Below are 21516 nucleotides of genomic sequence, written 5' to 3'. Positions count from 1 at the left end.
AGGATCCTCACTGAACTTAAACCACCTGATGATGTAACTGGCCTGTTGCTAGGCTACCGCTTCCATACCTTTAGGCAATAAGCTATTGTGGCACTATACAGAGAGCCCGGCCCAGGGCTGTGGGCGGAGGTAGAGACGCTAGTGCTCGACCTACTAGCCAGAACAAGCCGGGTAATAAACCCTTTTACTCCAAAGAACATTTTACTGTCAATTTCTTTGATCACATTGAGTCCTTAGCGAACTTACCCAGGTTGAAACCCATTGGCAAAACACCCTAAGGATTCTTACTCCTCAGATCTAGAATGAGGAGAGGATGTGTATTTTTTTAAAGTTTTACAGATGTTTCAAATACATACCTTTGGTTGAGAATCATCAAATTAGAAATAGCTTAGAGAAGAAAGTTAAGTGTATATAATGATTGTCTACAAATACAAACACTACAAAGTTTCTACTTCCTGAATCTCCTGAAAAACCAGTTGATCAGTTCCCATCTGGGGTCTTTTACTATTTCCAAAATCAATAGCTAACCAGCTATGGCTGAGGGAAATGCCTTTTAGGCAACTCTGTCAGCAGAGCGGGCTAGCTGGGATGGATAAGGCTGGAAGCCCATCACCGTGCTTCTTTTTCTCTATATTCTACAACCAAGAGATGAGAATGGATTTTCTTATTTTCTCTCCCTCCTTCCACACTCCTCTTGTACCAGGGGAGCCCAGGCCTTGGTAGATGAGATAGATTTGGACTAGGCCAGGGACTTGGATGGGGCCAGACTTTAGTTGTAATGTAATTAGCAATGACATTAAATTCAGCAGCTCTTTATTAAACTCTTTATTCAATAACTTTTCTCTCCTCTCCTGCCCTCTCCTCCCCTCTTCTCCCCTCCTCTCCTTATTGCCTCAGCATCAGTTTTACCAACATGCTTCACTCATTCTGAAGAAGTTGTCACTCCTCTGTTCTACAATCCTGGCCATGGTGTTTGAAAGGTAAGATAATTTTCTGCTTTGAGAAAGTTGGCAAGACTTCCTATTTATTACGAAGTGGGTAAGGTCAGTCACCCTGTCCATAGTGCCTTGACCCTTTTCTCTCTGTTCGCTATACTTTACCTCTGAATTTTGTAGCTTACGGCCAAAGGGGAGATTTATCTACTTGTGTTTGTGATGATCTGATCTTGAAAATGTGGAAAGATAAGGCAGGCCCAGCTGAACTGAGAATTTCCTTCCAAATATTCTTATAATTTTCTCCCCTTGGAAAAAGAAGATGAGGTCATTTAAAGTTTAGTTTAGAATCTGAGTATGTTTTGGCTGAAAAAAATCCTACTCCAAACATAATTTTATTTCTGTATCTGAGAACTGGCTAGGAAAGGTTTTGTTTGCTCAAATATTGCCAAGAGTTGTCTTCCTAAGTAAGTTAAAGCAGCTGAGCTCATAGTGGTGCCTCAGCCCTGGAGAGCTGAACCACTAGCTTTGGGTCTGCTGCTCATACAGATAAAAGGGTGCGGGCAGTTAGGTCACCGAATGGACATCTCGCATTTTGTGTCTTTGGTGGAGGCCCTGAGACCCCACTGTAAACTGTCACTTCCCTTAAAAGAACAAGACACACCTGAAAAGAAAGGCTCAGTACAGTGAACTGGCTGTCTGGAGGACCTTTCATGTCCCCTCTGTCATCAGATCCACTTGCCTGAGGAAGAAGGAAAGCCGGACCACCCACTCTGCGCCCAAGGAAATGAAATTAGGGAAACAGGAATCTGGTTGCTTTATCTTTTCCACATTTGTCTGCAGCACACGAGTAAATAGGTCTTTCCCTACATCTTCCCTCTCTTATTTTAGTATATGAAGGATTATTTATAACCCAGTAGTTATTCCTCAACTTGTAAAACTAGCCTCTTGTTTTACCTCTGAAAAAGTTACTGATAGCAGTTTGTGGGGAAGTTGGGGTTCCTATGGCCAGGATCCTCACTGAACTTAAACCACTGGATGATGTAACTGACTTGTTGCTAGGCTACCGCTCCCACACCCGTAGGCAATAAGTTATTATTGTGCTATATAGAAAGCTCAGCTCAGTGCTCTGGGTGGAGGTAGAGAGGCTAGTGCTCCACATACTAGCCAGAACAAGCCGGGTAATAAACCCTTTCACCGCAAAGAAAGTTTTGCTGTCAATTTCTTTGGTCACATGGAATCCATAGTGAACTTGCCTGGTGCTGAAACTCATTGGCAAGACAGAGTTTTTCCCATCTCAGGATAAATTTAAGTTACAGTGGGAAACTCTTTAAGACATGTCTACATATTAAGCCTCTTATTTAAACAGACCTTAGACTTTAAAGAAATTTCAGACATGGTGGACTGAGATGGGGTTAGCGTGTGGGATACATGTTGCAACTTATGATTGTCTCAGGGCTCCTATATTCATATCAAGAAACAGATGTACTCTAAGCTCTGAGGACTGCACACAGAGCAGATGCCTACATTAAAATCCCCACCATTCCTGAGCTTTTCCCAGCCTAGACTCCTAATACACAGCAAAGGCCATCTAAAAGCATGTTAATGACTTTGGTCTTCTACCACTGGCTCCATTTCTCTAGTGACATTCTCAGCCTTACAGATCTATCTCATCACTTCCAAATGATTGACAGAGACTTTTCAGATCAGTGAGGTCATAGCACATAGTGATTTTGGGGGTTTGGGCCTTGGAGCCAGAGGAACCTGGGCTTGAGTCCCAACCCCTGCACTGATTAGAATGATGTGGGACAAATTCCTTAACTGATTTTCCCTGATTCTCAGATTCCTTACCTATAAGAAGGAGATAATAATGTTTAACTTACTACTAACAGCAGGTTACTTACTAGCCTGCTGATCTACTTGTTCTCCCTCTTCACATTAGTTAAATCAAGGCATTAAAAGCCATAGTGATAATGATTATAATGATTATTGATAATAATTGTAATTGCAGTTCACATTTATACTTGCAATTTATGGACAACATTTGGCACATAATAAATATACTTTTCCTTATGTTTCCTGGCAAAGCTGAGTATTATAGCTAAATATTCTGAATACTCACACGCACCCACACTGTCCTACCCCAAAGAAATCCCCTGCTGTTTTTCAGTTGTAATCTTTCCTTTCTCTTTATTTGTCTAAACTTTTTTTTCTATAACAAATGCCATAAAAAAGTCCAACTCTGTGACATAATGGTGGAAGAGGTAATTTTAGGAGGTGGTTTAAGCTGGAAACATGTTTTGTTTATAGCACTCACTTTATCCCAGGGCATTGTGGATAGAATGAGAGCTGCCTCAGGCTACTGGCTTCCTAAGTATTCATTAATCCTGAAGAAAGCTGCAGGTTGAGGTCATTACTGCTTAATTACAGTTTATGATTACTGGCACATTCTTTAGTGACCTTATTCTGCGTGCTGGCCTGTTTGTTCACCAGAGAATCCATGCAGCTGGAAATTTTGGCTGACTGGAAGGTAAAAATGGGGATTTTGGGGGGCTTGAATTGAAACTATTCTTGCTGAAATGTCAATGCATTTTTCTTCCATCTGGATATGGTTAATCACAGTGCTTGTGTTTATGTAATTTTTTTTCATAAGCTGTGCTTTTGAGATGTGCCCGAACTTACCAAAATGCTGTTCTAAAGCAGAGCTTTGAGCAGAAACACTCCTCTATCATTATTTACTCTTTGTGGGCATAACAGGGGAGGTTTTCTTATGCACACTTCAACATATTGGAACCTGTAGTCAGTGGACCATCCCAGACTATGTAAACTGGAAAGAATTTTAATTCCATGATTACTCTAAGAATAATATTGACAATCATAGGGAAAGAGGCCTGATCTAGTAGCAAAGAGTGTTTGGCTAGGAACTGGAGAATTTGGCTGGATTCTGTAGTTAATTGTAATTTTCTTGAGCAGACTAATTTTACTTATTTATTCACACATTATTCATGCCATAAATAATTATTGAGTGTGTTTGATGGGCTACAACTGGGGAAGATGTTGTGGATACTGAGGTTTGTGGGGCCTGGAATAATATTTTCTTTTTGTATCTACAACACTTTCTCTAGAGTGTGACAATACATAAACAGATGAGTATGGCTGGGCTCCTATAAAATTATATTTATGGACAATGAAATTTAAATTTCATATAATTTTTTTGCACATCATAAAATATTTGATTTGAGTTCTTTTAAAACTATTTAAAAATGTAGAAACTATTTTCAGCTCATAAATTGTACAGACAGGAATCTGGGTTTGGCCTCTGGGCTACAGTTTAACAACCGTAGATATATACCACAAACTAAATGAACAATAGTATCAGCACTGTCAGCAATATATTTTTCTGGATTTTATGGGAGCACATGGGCCTCGTGGGTGTCTTGGACTTTATTGGGGGAAATGATGACTTCTCTGCTGTGACTAAGAGGATGAGAAAGGATGAGTCAGCTGAGGCCAAAGAGAAGAGTATGTGCAAAGGCCTACAGGCAAGAAGATAAATGCAACAAATGATTACTGAAATATAGCACATAAGATGGGGAATAGTGATAAATGTGGAATCCTCTTAGGCAAGCAGGAGTCATATTATGAATAGCTTTATATGCCATAAAGGGTTTGGAGCAGTAAGAAGCCCTTGGAAGATTTTTAGTAAGCAAACCCATGATTGAATTTTTTAATTTACTTAACAAGAATTTAGTTTAAAGTACATCTGTGAATGCACATAGAAGATAGACATGGCTATGCCCTAGTATGACTTTATTTACAAAAATAACTGGTGGGTCAGAGTTAGCCTGCGGGCCATATTCTACTGAACTCTGCTTTCAATCTGATTGAAATCTTGTTTTAAAAGTAACTGATTTTTTTGTGTGGAAAATTACTAAAGCCCTTTACTGTCCTGTTCTGTTGCACTCCTCTTTCCCTTTAAAGAGAAGTCCATAAATAAAAAATGAGAGTGGAAAATTTTCATTTACTATGTTCAAAGAAAGCAGTAACTCTGTTGTCCAGGCAAAAGCTACTTTATTTCATTGCACTGAATGCTATTATTACCTTCTCTTAGGGATTCATTCTTCTATAGGGTGATTTGCCCCATCACAAGTTCTAATATCCCTTTTCCCTCACATCTGGATCCTAAATTCCAGCTCCTGCTATTGAGGTTCCTACATGACACTGGCCAAGTTTACTTGAATTCTAAGATGATCAGCTAACTAACTTAAAATCTAGCCCTCGTTTTCCAATGTCAGTGACTTCAAATTCAAGTAGAGAATGGCAAAACCCATCTTCCAGGTATTTAAAGGCTTTTTGCTAATTCTGATACAAGAAGGAACCGTTTTTCAATTGGTGAGATCCCAAGGACTACCTGAAATACAAACGTGTAAGATGCAAAGTGAGAAAAATGGCAGGTCTGCTGAGAGCACAGATAAATGAATGGGAACAAATGTTCTAGAAGGAAAGACCTCCTTTTCACTGAAGGATTCAGCAGGAATATCCCAAATTGAAAGTTTCGGTTGTACGAAGAGAGATTAGAAATTTGAGAAGTCATGAACTCAGTGATATGTTTGACATTCTGAACAAGTTGTGTTGTTTCTTTTAAGAAAAGAGAAAGAAAGCTAGGGGATCCCTTCAGAGTGCATTAGTGCATGTGGTGTGTAGTGGAGAGAGTCCTGGACCCAGGATCAGTAAGGCCAGAGTTATAGCCTGGCATCGGCAATGCACTAGCAGCAGTTTGACTTTGAACAAGTATTATGATGCCCTGTAAAATGAGAAAAAAAAGGCATCACTTTCTTCTCTCTACATTTGCTCCCTACCTCTGGTACCTCATCATCCCAAGGAAATCTAGACTTCAGGAAGGGTAATTTTCTCCAATGTTTTTATTTTTGTAAAATAAAATTGTTTTATAAAAACAGTGACTATTCATAAATTAATCACTTTAATCACTCAAATGTTTTATAATAAATCACATATGGATTGAATGACTCATATTTTATAGAGGAAAATTCTATTAAAATTGATCTGTAGATTTTAATTCCAATCAAATTCCTAGCAGGTAAATTCTACTTCCATTTAGGGTGCTGAAAGCTGCCAAAGAATGTTGTGCCCATCCTAGTGATGAGAAAAAGGCAGATGATCTCCAAAATTGTAACATCACAATGTCATCAGAGTGCTGAGTTGACAAGACAACAAAGAAAACTGAATTCTGTCTCGCAAACACGGAGAACAGACTGGTAGTTGCCATAGGGGAGAGGGATAGGGGGATGGGTGAAATAGGTGAGGGGGATAAGAAAGTACAGACTTTTAATTATAAATTAGATTAGTCACAGGGATAAAAGTACAGCATAGGGATATGGCGATAATATGGTATCTTTGTATGTTCACAGATGGTAGCTGCACTTATCATGGTGAGCATTTCGTAAGGTTATGTAATTGTCAGATCACTGTGTCATATACCTGAAACCATTATATTATTGTTTATTAACTAAATAAAAAAAAACCTGAATTCTGAAAAGTTACAAATCCCTTGGCCAGAGGATCCAGACACAAACCTTTTCAACTATGGCAAAACATAGGAAGAATATGCGGCTGCCTGGCTTACTTCACTGAGCATAATACCCTCTAGGTCCACCCATGTTGTTGCAAATGGCAGGATTTCTTTTTTTTTTAATGGTTGAATAATATTCCATTGTGTATATTCCTTTATCCATCCATCCTAGTGATTGGCACTTTGGTTGCTTCTATGTCTTTGCTATCGTAAATAATGTAGCAATAGGCATAGAGGTGTATATGTCTTTTTGAATCATGAGATTTTGTTTTCTTTGAATAAAATCCTAGAAGTGGAATTACTGGGTCATATGGTCTTTTTATTTGTTCTGTTTTGAGGACCATCCATAGGCTTTCTATAGTGACTTCACCAATTTACATTCCCACCAACAGTGTAGGAGGGTTCCCATGGGGGAGGGGTTAGAATGGAGGATGAAATAGCAAAGGGGATAAAATGCACAAAATCTCAATCACAGTATAAATTAGACATAGGCACGAAACTATAGCATAGAGAATATAGTCAATAGTTCTTAACATCTTTCTATGTTGATAGTAACTACACTAGTTGTGAGGATTGATAATGTATATAACTGTTGAATCACTATGTTGTATACTTGAAACCAGTATAATATGTATCAACTATACTTCAATTAAAAAATATATATCAAAAAAGAGTATGTGGCTGCCATAGAAGCATGTAAGAAAAAAAATCAGTTAATATCATAAATACTTCTTAAAGGCCCATAATGGGCAAAAATTTTAGTTTAGAAAAACTGAGAGCCCCAGACACAAGGGGAGTTTGCCCTCACTCACAAACTCTTTTCCATGGGCCTCATCAAGGACTCACAGAGAGGCTGGGGGCCAGGCAAGAGGCTGGAATGCCCCTCCTGACTCCCTGACCTGTGTGGGTAGATGCCCATGAGGTGGTTGGCTGCCACTGGGTGACGGGCACAGCACTGCTCTCGTCACCAGAACCTTAAGACACTGGGAGAGGACAGAAAACTCTGGCCACCAGGGATGTGAAAGGAAAGGCAGGAAAACCTCTTGTTCCAAGAATCCTGCACCAGTACAAAGCAGAGATCTGCTACCACTTGGGGAGGGTCAGAAAACTTGCCTAAGACCTGACAGACTTTAAAAACGTTTGGCTGTTATGGGAGGAAGGAGGGGAAGGAATGCTGAAAATGCCTCCCTTACAAGGCCCATATGAATAAGCTGCCTGAGCCTGAGGTTGGGCTAGGAGAACCAAGAGCCCTTCCCACCCCCACCACAAGCCTGACGGAAGCCGCTCACCTGCGGACCAGAGTGCAGAGTGCAGAGTTCAGGCATGCAGAACTGCTGAAGGGGGTGGAACATAACACGGACGTCTTTTGCTTAGTGTGCGACCAGGAGCCCTGGCCCTACATTGAGCAGAAAGCAGTCACAGGCCAGCACTGAAGGTATTTGAATCCTATGACACACTGAAGATAATGACACCAACAGAAAAGCCAAGCCTATTTTCAATGACTGACTAGACTGAATCGAACCCTCCCTCCACTGATGTCCTGACAGAAGAAGACTCATACCCATCTCTGGGAATAGAAACCACTCACCTCTGACTTATGTGATGTTCTACATTCAGTCAAAAACTGCATAACACACAAAATTCAGGAAAAAAAGACTATTGTAAAAAAACAAAGTAATCTACAGAACCAGAGAGAGAGATGATACATGTGTTAGAACAATGAAATAGGAGTTTAAGATTGTTACAATCAGTATTTAAAATAATCAGTGGAAAAGCTTCACAATATACATGAACAGGGGGGACTTTCATCAGAGATATAAAAAAATACTTTAAAAGACAAAAATATTAGATTTTAAGAAAAATGGGACATTAGAGATGAAGATTTTCCTCAGTGGGCTGGCTAGCAGACTGAATTCATCTGAGGAAAGAATAAGTAAATATGGAGGTAGGTCAGTAGAAATTATCCAAAATGAAATGCAAAGAGAATAAAAGAGCTAAAAAGCACCAACATAACATTCAGGAGCTGAGGTCAATAGCAAGTGGTCTAAATGTATAAATAATTGGAGTCCCAGGAGGAACAAGATAGAAGTAGGCAGAATAAATATTTGAATAGAGTATAACTGAGAATTTTTTAAAATTAATATAACAATAATGAACAACAGATGTATGAGCTCCGAGAACCCCATACAGAATAAAACATCTGTATATGTCAAAGGCAAACTGCTGAAAATCCAAGCTGAGGAGAGATCCTTGAAGGTAGCTGAAGAAAAGTGAAAATACAAAGAAAGGAACAAAGATCAGGATTATAGCAGACTTCTTGCAGAAAAATATTAAAGACGGAAGATAATGGAGAGACACATTTAAAGTATTTAAAGTAAAAATCTGTCAACTTACAATTTTGTACTCAGTGAAAATATATCTCAAAACTGAAGGCAAAATAAATATTTTTTCCCATACAAATACAGAGAAATCTATTACCAGCAGAAAAATTCACTGCAAGAAGTATTAAAGCAAATCCTTTAGACAAAAGGAAACAATACTAAATGGAAAGCCAAATCTAAACAAGAAATGTAAAGCACAGAAAATGGTAAAAATGAGGGTAAGTAGAAGACTTTTCTTTTAAATCACTTTAACAGATAATTGTTTAAAGCAAAGCTGTAACCATGGATTGTGGGGTTTATAGCACACGTAGAAATAAAATCTATGACAACAGTAACACAAAAGATAGGAGGAAGGAAATGGAAATGCACTATTGTAGGATTTTTACACAATATGAAATAGTATATTAGCATTTGAAAGTAGATTATGATAAAGATGAATATTATAAACACTAGAGCAGCTATTAAAAAATAAGATTTAGGTATAACTAATAAGCTAATAGTGGAGCCAAAATGGAATCATAAAAACTACTCAGTTCAAAAGTGGTAGGGAAGGAAAAAAATGCAAATAATAGATGGGACTACTCAAAAGACAATGAGCAAGATGGCAGATTTAAATCAAGCCATATCAATATTTTCTTTAAATATATCTGTTTACTGAAATACAAATAAAAGGCAAATATTTTCATACTGGTTAAAAAGTTAAGGTGCACCTATAGGTTGTCCACAAGTAACCCACTTTACATATATAGACATATATAAATTAAAAGTAACATGATGGGTCATATTCTATATAATTACTGATTACTAGAAAACAGGAGTGGGTGTATTAATATAATACATAGTAAACTTCAAAACCAGGAGTATTACCAGGAATAAGAAGGGAAGTTGCACAGTGGAAAGGGGTCAATTCCCCAAGAAGATGTAACAATCTTAAAGGTTTATGTACTCAATTACAGAGCTTCTAATCTATTTTTTTTTAACTCAATAGAAATATCAGGAAAGAAAGGACATCACTTTAGATCATACAGACCTTGAAGATACTGATAAGGAAATACTATAAAGATATTTATTTGAATAAGTTTGATGACACAGAGTAAGTGGACAAATTCATAGAAAGTCACAATCTACCAAAGTTAAACTGAGGATTAGATAAAGGTAAAAATCCACTATCTGTTAAGGATTACATATGCAAAAAGAAAATTCCAAGTGAGATGGTTTCACTGAATAATTCTACCAAACATTTATATGCTACAAAAAGTCCTCCAGATAACTGCAGGAGGAATACTTCCAAATTTATGAGGCCAAAGTTACCCGAAGTCATTGCAAGAAAACTACAAGTCAATATTCTACACTAGTATAGATGCAAAAAACTTGAAAAATAAACACATTTATGAGCAGGAAATATGATCCTCAAAGGTAGTCTTGGTGGCTGAAGTGATTTTCCAATCTCAATCAGCCTAGAACTCCCAAGATTCAAGTGGAGTTTAGACGTCAACTTCAAATTCTGCTTGCTAATCTAATCTTTAATTTTATTCTACAAACAGATTGTAAATACTTTGTAAATACCATGAAATTAGAGATCATATCTTTTATGTAAGTTTTTCCCACTAGCATAGCAATTAGGTGTTTAATTAATATTTGTTCAGTGGTTTGGGCACAAGTATAGAATCAATTGTGTCTAACAGATCAATGGATCGCACACTGAGATTCTGATACCGACCTCAGTGTAAGACAGTTATGCTGGGCTAGTTAGGCGGCTCCTCTCTGTATTATACATTTTGATGTGAACTTCAAAAAGTGTAGAAATAAAATGTGTGCAGCAGAATAAATTTCACAAAGTGAACAAAACCCATGTGGCCAGCATCCAGATGAAAAAAAAAAAAATCCAGATCCCAGAAGCCCTCTTTTTATCCTTAACTGCTGCTAGGCCTCCATGAGTAACCACCCTCCTGACTTCTAACTCTATAGGCTAATGTTATCTGATTTTGGAACTTCTATCAATAAAATCAGAATATAAGCAATCTTTTGGGTCTATCCTCTTTGTTGTTATATGGATAAATCTATTTGTATGTAGTTACAGTGTGTTCATTCTCACTGCAGAAAGTAGTGAAATTGTATAAATGTACTAGTATTTATTTATTCAGTCTAGTGTTGTTAGAGAGTTGGGTAGCTTCCAATTTGGGGATATTATGAGCAGTGCCATTATAAACATTCTTGTACATGTCTCTTGGGGCTTAAACATTTCTACGTACTTAAATATTTCTATGGAGTTTATACCAAGGAGGGGAATAGCTGGATCAAGGATATGCATAAGCTTAGCTTTAGTCAATATTGGAAGCATTTTTTCAATTTATGGTTCCACCAGTGGTATATGAGAATTCCAGTGGCTCTACACTTTCACCAAACTTGAAATTATTATACATATATTTTATTTTAGCTTTTTGGTAGGTGTGTGTGGTAATTGCTTTGTGATTTAAATTCTTACTTTCCAGATGATTAATGAGCACTATTCTTTATGATTACCAGCTAAATGGATATGTTCTGTGAAGCACTTGTTCCTATCTTTTGCCTATTTGTTTTTGGTTAGATTGTATCATGTGTTCTCATTGATTTGTAGTTCTACGTATATTCTGGTGGTGGTCTTTGTTTGCTACATTGTTGTAAATATTTTCTCTCACTTTGTGGATTGTCTTTTCACTCATTCAATGGTATCTTGTAATTAGACTGCTAAAGCTTTACTTAGTTTTTAAAAAACTTTCTGTTTAGGTTTTAGGTTCCTGTCTGCTAGTGATCTAGAAATTGTTAACTGTTGTGAGAGGAAAACCAGCAGTACACCTGAGGCTCCCCATATTGCTATCAAAAGGTGTTTTTCTTTTTCTGTCCTACAATAGCATCCAACACTTGGATTCTCATCTTCGTCCCATTCACAAAATTGGCAAATGCCCCCAAGGTAAAAGTAACTGTGTAAGTTCATTTCTTCTGCAATGTTCTTCCCTGTCTGGAGTGTGGGCCTCCTAGTTCTTTGTGCTCTGTTTGCTGTATGCTGATCTCAAGCACACAGTCCCCACGGCCTATCTGGGTTTTTCTTTTTGCTTATAGTGGAAGCACTATCTGCCAAAATCCACTCGTTCCCATTACCACAGTGTATTTTAGATTGATAGATCTGATATATATTAGCTGTTAATCAATCAAAAAATGCCAGATCAGAAATAATTTATGCACAATGGACTTCCAAGTATTACTCTCCTTGGTGCAGACACATTTTTGGGTAACTGGATATCAGGAGACCTGAAGAGGAAGACCTCTTGATAATTAAAGGAGGCCTCCATTTCATTTGTATTTGAGAATCAAACTGATTAGTACTGGAAAACTAGAGTGGAGCTGATTGTCCTAACAATGTGGGGAGAATTGAAAAAGAAACAGATTTAAGGGTGTTTAAACACATTAGTAGTGATTTTTATGTGTGTGCTTAGCTTTGTTGCCAATTCAAGTAATGTAACTAAATCATGGCTTTGGACTTTCTCAGAAAACCATGAAAAGAAACTAAAAAATTATTTGACAAATCACACACAAAAATTGTGATTGGTTCTGAAATGAATCCTGGCCTAGATTAACAGCCTGGTTCCTGTTTTTGTGCCAAGGGTGCAACTTGGACGGATGATGTCACAGCTATTGCTGGTCTAGGAGGATCTACATGGGCAAATCCCATGGCTGATGCCTATAGGTAACATGAACAATCCCAGTTCTTTTAACTACATTGTCACTCTTACAGGTTTTTTAACTTCTTAATTAGGCTTCAGCAGTGTTTGTGTATGTAATCTAAACAATTGCCTCACACAAAGCGAAACATTAACAATATTTTAATAGTATTTAGACCCTTCCAGGGGATACTTGTGGACTTTATTTTATGGCTGAGATATTTCTTGAAGATGATCTGAACTAATGCTCATTTATATGTTTTTTGAGGAAATTCATATCTAAGCAACCCTCAGTAAGATTTGGTACAAATAGTGTAAAAAATGTTGTTAAATATCTAAGTCATAAATGTTCTTATTTCAATTAAAAAAATAACATTTATTGACTTTTCTGATTACAAAGGTAATACCTTTTTGTACAAAACTTATAAATAATACCTTTCTATACAAAACTTATAAAAAACCATTCTTTATCATTTCACCCACCAAAAGTTTTAACAGATATATGTGTATAGAAGCATATGTCACTTATGATCTTTTATAATCTTATTTTTTTCATGTAATTCTTTATTTTGAGGAATTTCCCTTGTTATTACATTTTCCATAACATGTGATTTTAACAGGTGCATAGTGTAACAGAATATGTATATAGCATTACTGATGTACATATAAGTTTGAAATTTTCCACCATGTTCTATGGACATTGTTATATATAAATCTTTTGGTGCACATCTGATCATTTTACTAGAATAAGTTCTTATGAAAAGAAACACAAAAAAAATTCACAATTTTCTGAGTTTTGTGAACTCTGAGGCTCTCGAATCATGATATCACATTACCTTTCGTGATGGTAGTAGCATATGAGAGCATTTGTTTCACTGAGCATTTGCTAGTACTGAAAATTGTGCATTTTTTGTCTTTCCCAACTTCACAGATGAAAAAAGTTTTATTTCATTGTTTTCTCAGCGTTATTTACCATTTAACATTACTGGAAAGTTAGTTATCTGTTGAAAATGCTTGTTGGCCATTTTGTATAAGCTTTGCTTTACTGAATTGTCACTCAAGTGCTTTGACAGTTGTACTGGGCGGCTTTTGCTTTCCTTACTATTAGTAAGTCCTCTTTCAATGTAAAGCCACTTGTTAGCCACTTGTCCACCATATATGCTCCAAAATATTTCTCTTTGTAATTTACCTTTTTAATTTCTCTGGTATAATGAAATTTTCATTCTTCACAGAGTCAAACCTATCACAGAAATAGAAATAGGAGTCATAAAAATCTATCACTTTCTTTATAGTTTCTTCTTTTGATTCTGCTCTAGCTTCTTTATATAGTTTCTTTATATAGCTGATATGGCTATAGTTTCTTCATTTGCTTAAAAAAACCCCTTTAACTTCAAGATCACATAGATACTTACCCACATTTTCTTTACTTCTTTTATGGTTTCAATATTTATATTTAACTCTTCAATCCATTTGGAATATGTATGGAATATGATAATTATCTTTTCCCAAGTGCCCTATTTATTATATACCATAGTTTATCATATACCAGATTTTATGTATATGGACCTTTTTATGTTCTTTTTGTTTATGGTCTATTTTGTACTAGTATCTGCACAGTTTTACTTATTTCAGGATATATTTAGACATTTAGACAGCTGGACAGGCCAATTCTTCCTTTAATATCATTGCCTTTTCAAAATGTCTTGAATGTTTTCAACTGTTTGTTCTTTCATATTAACTTAATGGTAATTTTTTAAGGTTCAAATGTAATCCCATACAGCTTTTAAAAAGTATGAGTGAGCTTCTAGTGAACTCTTTTATATGGAAAGGCCTTTAAGAAATATCGATAGGTTAAAAAACAAAACAAAACAAAAAACAAGGCGAAGAACCATGTGTGCTGAACTGCCTTTGATGTTAAAAAAATGAATAAAAATTTCATTTGCTTGAATGTGCAAAGGATTTCCCTGGAAGGACACCTAATGTATATTTCAGGGTTGGAAGACAGGGATGGGTGGGAGATTTACTTCCTATTAAATGTTGTTCTTTATTTTTGAATTTTGTAACATGTGCTGTGTTGTTATCTGCCAAGTAGAACAAATTAAAAATTTTTCAGTAATCAAATAACAGCCCCGTCAGAAGGTTTTAAATTACCCTGCAGTTTCCACGTTGAGAAGGTTGAAGCTGAGAGGATAAAGTGCTTGCACCAGAGCCCATGGTCAGCAAACAGAGCAGCCAGGGATTCAGCTATGATGGAGGGTGGCCTCCACACTTCCCATGGTGTCCCCAGGGAAAACAGAGCCCACAAGCACATTTAATCCAGGAAGTGTATTTTTTACTGTTTAGGAAATCTTGAAATTTTTTAGCTTAGGTCATCTTGAACATAAGGTTTTTAGTTTGATTATCATTTAGATTCTGAATGCAGACTGTATCTTTAAAGAATAATTGAAGACAGGAAGCTAGTTCGGGAGTAGGAAACTTGTGAAGATCCAGTGTAAAGAAGGTAAAATGGCTGAGAAAATGGAGGGGCCCAGTATAATCTATATGATATTTGCCATGAAAAATTATGCAGTGTTCTGAGCTATTGCTGTGAGGTGGTGTCAGTGGTGATGCCTATGAAGTAGCACTTCCTGCTCATAGGGGTGATCACTTGTCAGGTGGGCACCAAGTGTGCCCAGGAAGAATGTCCAGTGTAGGACTTCAGTGCTTCCTATCTTAATAACAGAGAGGAGAATGGAGCCCTGGTGCAGTACACTTAAGAAACATGCACCCTGCTCAGATTAGAGGGACAAGGCTGACAATCCACAGATTATGTTGGGAGGAAAGCAATGCTTTTCATAGCCCTAGACTTTGTTACTTCAAAATATATTTTTTGGCTTTTGAACTCAGATAAAAGTGGGGGTACACTTCAGTCCTAAAACTTACTGTTTGACCTTGGATAAGGGACTTATTCTTTGGTAGCTTTGAGACAAGGCAACATCACTGAGCTTTAGTTTTCTCGTCTGTCAAATATTTATTATAATACTTTTAACATTCATCCATTCATTCCAGAAATTACCTATTAGGCACTGTTTCAGTCACTGATGATATAGTGGTGAATAAGAAAAAAATATGCCTGCCTTCATGGAGGTTTTGTTTCACTAAGGGAGAACGAAATGAAATAAAAACGGTGCAGTGTTTACTAGGACACTTGGTACAATAAACCTAGAATGAGTGATATTGTTTGTATTACTTTTATTATAGAATTACATATGTATACTATAACATTATATATTGTTTTTATTATTTTAAAAAGTACCTAAGCAAAGTTCAAGTCTGAGTTTTAAGAACCTTAACACAAGCCTTAGTGGAGTGATAGACACATGGCCCCCCATAGCCGGAATGAGTTAGAAGAGTTGCTCAGTCCTTAACTCACTGGCAAGGGAGTTTCACTGGTCTTCAGCTGTTATTCAGTCTCAGAGCCAACCTAATATCCTTTGTTAGTCATGTCCTATGTGTTATAAGCTATTCCTGGTTCTCATTATATTGCAAGTTTCTGTTGTTTGCAATGAATTCCATCATTTTTACAAAATATTAAATTAAGGACCCCTTTTAATATGGTTCTGTATAGAACCTAGACACAGAGAACACAATTTTGCACTTCAAGTGGAAAAATGAAAGCAGAATTCTCTCTTACTAAGGCTGCAGATTTCCCTTGTAGTTAGAAAACAGCAAATTGATGGGCTAAAGAAAATGTACCTGTCTCAAAAGAAATCATGACCTTTCTCTGACCTTTATTATTCATTTAATATTTATGGACTACATCTTTCAAATTGCTCAGAAAAGAATTAGGAAAAGGTGAGACAACAGATGGAGTTTATTCTGATTTTTTAAAAACTTTTGATTTGATTTGATTCCTCAAGGGTTTGTGAGGAGAAATTGATAGACTGATGGTGAAATATGAAGCACAAACTGTTACCACTGAATATTAAAATCACTTAAAACTTTATTGGGAATCCATTGAGTTCTTTCCTTAAATGAGAAAATGGTGTTTTTGAAGACCATTGAGGAGTGGAGAAGAGGAAATTTCCTTCGATTGATTGTAGAATTATGACATCACCATCAGAGTCCAAATGTACATAAGATAATAGTAGATATAATGGAAATGCAATGATGATATTCTGGAAGTTCAAAACACCAGGCCACAAACACAAATAATAATTTTTCTCTATTTTAGCAAGAAGCTTTTGGCTGTTCCATTTCCATTTAAGAGCCTCAGACATATGGCATTACCCATTGCTCAGCAGGCATTTTCTTAATTGGAAAACATGTGCGCCTTTCTTTTAGATTCATCAGGATACTCTGGAGAAAACATTTCTCCATCCATGGATGTCTGTTCCTGTTTACTAGCATCAGAAGTTCTGTGTTAACAAACCCAGTTGCATTCAAGTGACAACAATCACTATTTCTAGCTTGGTTATGTGTTTGGGCCAAGGTAGGGAGGAAAACTCCCTAGAAGAGGAGATAATGTTTTAAAGTCTTCACTGTATCCATTTCAAAGGAAAGATGCATGGTGTGGTCATAGTGCTAGAGTGCCTGCATATATAAAGGATGCATTGGAAATTAGATTTTTTAAAAGATCTCCCACTCCCTCACTAACCAGATAGAAATGGATTCTGAAGGACATTGTTCAGTCATAACTAAGTGCTTTGGGGTTTGGGGAAAGAGCACTACTGAGGAAGGCTTATTGCTGTCCAGCAGTCTCTGGGGATGGATTTATGTAGGGTGGTCCAGAGCTGGATTAGGGGACGTCTAATCTAGGGGGATGGTAACCTAGTTCATGCATCCTGCTTCCTAACCTCCAATGGCCTATAGGAGAATTGCATGCAGGGAACAGACATTATAGTCCTTCATTCCTAATGTGATAGGAGAGTTAATCTGGGTAGTTGACTTTGAAGGAGCTTTATGATATGCAGGTAAAACATTAAGGCTCCTATAGAACTAAGAAGATCTGTCACATTTCTTCCCCCACCGCCTGACAATATTTGCTGAAGTTCAGTGTTTTTATGATTAATTTACTAGTCTTCTGTATTCCCAATGGCTATCAGCCCAATGCTATAGGACTGGAAGTTCCTAGTAACTCAGACATGCATTACATATTCCTTTTGAAGAATCCAAAGCATATTGCTTTATTTCTCCACCTGCTTTCTGCTCTCTCAGTTAGGAAGTACGTATTTATACTGTTTTGATGCAGTTCTAGGCAACTGAGGCATAGGAAATAAATAGTCTGAAGAGATTGCCTAGAGAGATTGGCCATGCTGAGAGCAATGTGCAAGGTCTCTACTTGCCCATGTAACCATTTCTACAGTGCTCCTTCTGCGGGAGACCCCGACCAGTGTAACAGAGCAAGGACTTTGCGGTCAGCCTACTGGAGTCAGCATCTTAACTCCATCTGCTAGTGCCTATGTGGCTTTTTGGCAAATATCTTAATCCCTCTGTGTTGTAGTTTCTTTTTTCTGAGAAATGGGTTAACAATAATATCTACTTAGAAAAGTTGTGAAAAATAAATGAGTTCGTGCATGAACTGTTTGGAACAGTGTCTCTGGCACATAGTAAGTGCTGGAAGAGTATCCTATCATTATTAGTAAGTCAGGACTTCTTTATTAGTCCAAGCTCCAATGGCTCTATGAACCCCTTGAAATTGTATGTAAAATTTAGTGTGTATCATAAGTATGTAACATTTCTTGGCAGAGTGCTCATACTGTTCATCAAATAATCTCTGAAATGAAAAGCATAAGAACTACTGTGCCAGACTATATAGGTCTCCAAACACTAAGGTTTAGTTTCAGAACTAAAATTCTGTGATCCGTTTGTTACTGATTCTGGTTGCTACAAATAATGAATCTTCAGATAAAATAATCTGTGAGAATTTATTTACAGGGTATCTGAAAGCTATTGGTTAAATATACTAAGTTTGTTTTCTACATATTTTTTTGAATTATTATTTCCCATCTGCAATTAGAAGCAAGGTTAGTTAGAGTGATCAATGGACCAAACTAATTAAAGAGAACACACCACATTGAATATCTCCCAAATTTGAGCGTTTTTTCCAGCCTTTGAGCTGCAATGCATTAATTCAGTGGTCCACTAGATGTCAATGTTTCCATGAGAATGAATAAGGCATTCTGTTGTCATTCTTGAAGCAAAGGATTTAATTGATTGCTATAAAAAGTTAGATGAAATAAAATGTTCTCCTTGCTCTTCAGACGAAGATAAGCTAATAACTTTGGAGAAAATGTCACTCCTCTGTATTCACCAAATGTCCAATTACATATCCTCTTTGCCTGGACCTTCAAAACAATATAAAACTGAATGAAGGCAATGAAAGAAGTCACAGGAGGATTTCCGCAGAGCACCATCCAGTTCAGAAAGAAAGCAATTCAGTGCATGCCTCCAAGACTTGTAAATGCAGTGACTTAGTAAGTAGTGTTTTTTCTGTATCTCCCTCTATGTTTTCATTCTTTTAGCTTTGAGACATTTTAATAATCTCCTCATGAAGACAATGTGTCAGCCATCTTCAAGTAGGCTTGCTGAATTGGGACAAAGATGATCCTATTTGAATCATAAATCTGCTTGGAATAAGTCTGTGTTTTCAGATGTTCTGTTTTCACTATTTGTCTGAGTGCACATTTTAGGTGATTTGCCTCCACCATTAGACACAGATACTTAGGAAAGCCACAAAAAATCATCTAAAGTTGCAAGAAAACATGATAGATAGGAGGTTGGGAAATTACATAACCAAGAATCTGAAGGAGTAAGGAGGATGCAGAAAGTGTTAATTCAAGGAAGTACCAGCACAAGGGCCTCCTTCTATCCTTGCCCTTGTGGTTTTATTCAGTACATGTTTTTTTTTTTTTTCTCTCCAGGAGCAGAGAGCAAAGCAAATGACTTTATAGCATTCTGTTGTCTGTACACTGAAACTTCCCCAATGTCAAATATCACCTGGAATTTAAAGTCTCTTGTGTATGTTAAAGAATCAGACCTAGGAAGGTTGTCAAATACCTGCTTGAGTTAAAACAGAAAAATTGATTAGGGTGGAAGTGCTTTGCTAATCAAAACAGTAGGAAAAATGTGTTCCAGGAAGTCAGCCCTCTCTGACAACCATAAAAAGCAGGTGGCCTCAGAGGCTGTGCTGGACACTGGTTCAGAAACATAACACAAGGTTAACAGTGACATATGCTTTCAGCCATGCGGTGTCAGAGTTCCAAGGAATATGCTAGTTTCAGGAACTCTCTGAAGTCATATTTCCTCTGTGCTTTTTCTGAAAGTTAATGTAATCGGGGGTTAAAATGGTTCAAAGGAAGGGGCCATTCTATTCCCTTGGAAGATTCACATGGGAACTTCCACAGAATTCAGCCCTTTATTCTGCCTTTTACAGTTTTCTCTTACAGTATGTTGAAAGTAAAAGTAGTTATTTTTGAATGACAGTTTATTATTCTCAATAAGACAGTATTTCAGTTTAGTAGTCAAAACATTTTTTTAATGTAATTCTTTATTTTAAAAGCAAAACAGATACATTATTTATATAAACTGAGGGTTGCAGATGTAAAAATATCCAGGCTGATATTTACAGTTGAGGCTTACGGCTACCAGGGCATGACTATTGCCAAATATTTCCCTCTTTCCCCTCGAAGCTTGTCCCTGATATCCACAGTGACTCCATTAGAGATTCACAAAAGAAATACCTTTGCCATAGGAAGAGAAACCCCTTCATCACATTACCCTCATTAATGTTTTAGTGTGAACTCCTTCACTTGCTCTTTAAATATCACCCGAGAAAAGGCGAAAGGCAACTGTGTAGACTTCTTCCCAGATGGGGCAGATCAAGTAGATCAGGTTGGATAATGAGGGCCTGAGGAAACAAGTATCCAAAAATTAAGAGGGACACCTGATAAAGTCTCAGGAGAACATTTTGTATCTCCTCTTCAATTTTGCATAGGAAGGATGTTAGAACAGGGCATTGGCCCCTGAAAATATGTAACTGGTCTTACCTGAGAAGGGCCATTTTCTAGTGGGAAAAGTAGAGTAACAAGAGGTACCTAATGGAGTTCTTGGTATGAGGATACACTGAGTTTAGTAAGTCATTTGTCCTCTGGGCCTCAATGTTAGGGGTGCCTGTTAATAGCTCTCTCTTTCTCCCAGCTGTGCAGCCCATTTATAGATATAGGTGATCATAGTCTTAGAGGAAGACATGTGGTTTTCAAGAATTACTTTACCAGTTATATGCTGTTAACCTTGAGAATTTTCTATAACTTCTCTAAACGTCGATTTTCTCCTTAAAGTGGGAAAAAACACCATAATCTACCCAAACAAGTGACTAGGTGATTTTAAGTTTAAAATGACAACTACATATAAATGGGTTTGTGAACTCTGAGGTGCTTTACACAATCTGTTGAGTGTAATTATTTATATAAATAGTATAATTATATCCTTTCAAAGTCCTTGGGTCATGAAAACTGATGTAATGACAGGTAAAAATACATCTGGTATGAACTAGGTTAGAAAGCAAGGAAATGTGTCTATAACAAGATTAGAAAGAAGTTACTCCTCTGGAAAAGGAAAGAAATAAAAAAAATGCTGTGGGATTTTATTGGGCTTCTGACAACGGCACACACTTCACAATGTGATATTAATAGATTTTGGGGGATGGAGTGAGATTGCCAGAGTTGTGACAATATCCTTCTGGTGTTTTCTTTGGAAATGAAAGAGATAAGGCAATTTTTTTTTTAAAGTGTAGCCTAAGTGCTGACTTTGTTTGTGACCCTTTCAAAACATTTGTGATCATTCATATTGATGGTCTTTCTGATGTGACTAAATTGTATGAGTTATTTTTATTAAGATCTTACAAGGTTGCCAGATAACTAATTGTGGGGGAAAAC

The sequence above is a fragment of the Manis pentadactyla genome, chromosome 1, assembly GCF_030020395.1.
Source record: "Manis pentadactyla isolate mManPen7 chromosome 1, mManPen7.hap1, whole genome shotgun sequence".
Lineage (NCBI taxonomy): Eukaryota > Metazoa > Chordata > Mammalia > Pholidota > Manidae > Manis > Manis pentadactyla.
This window is presented reverse-complemented; position numbering follows the sequence as displayed.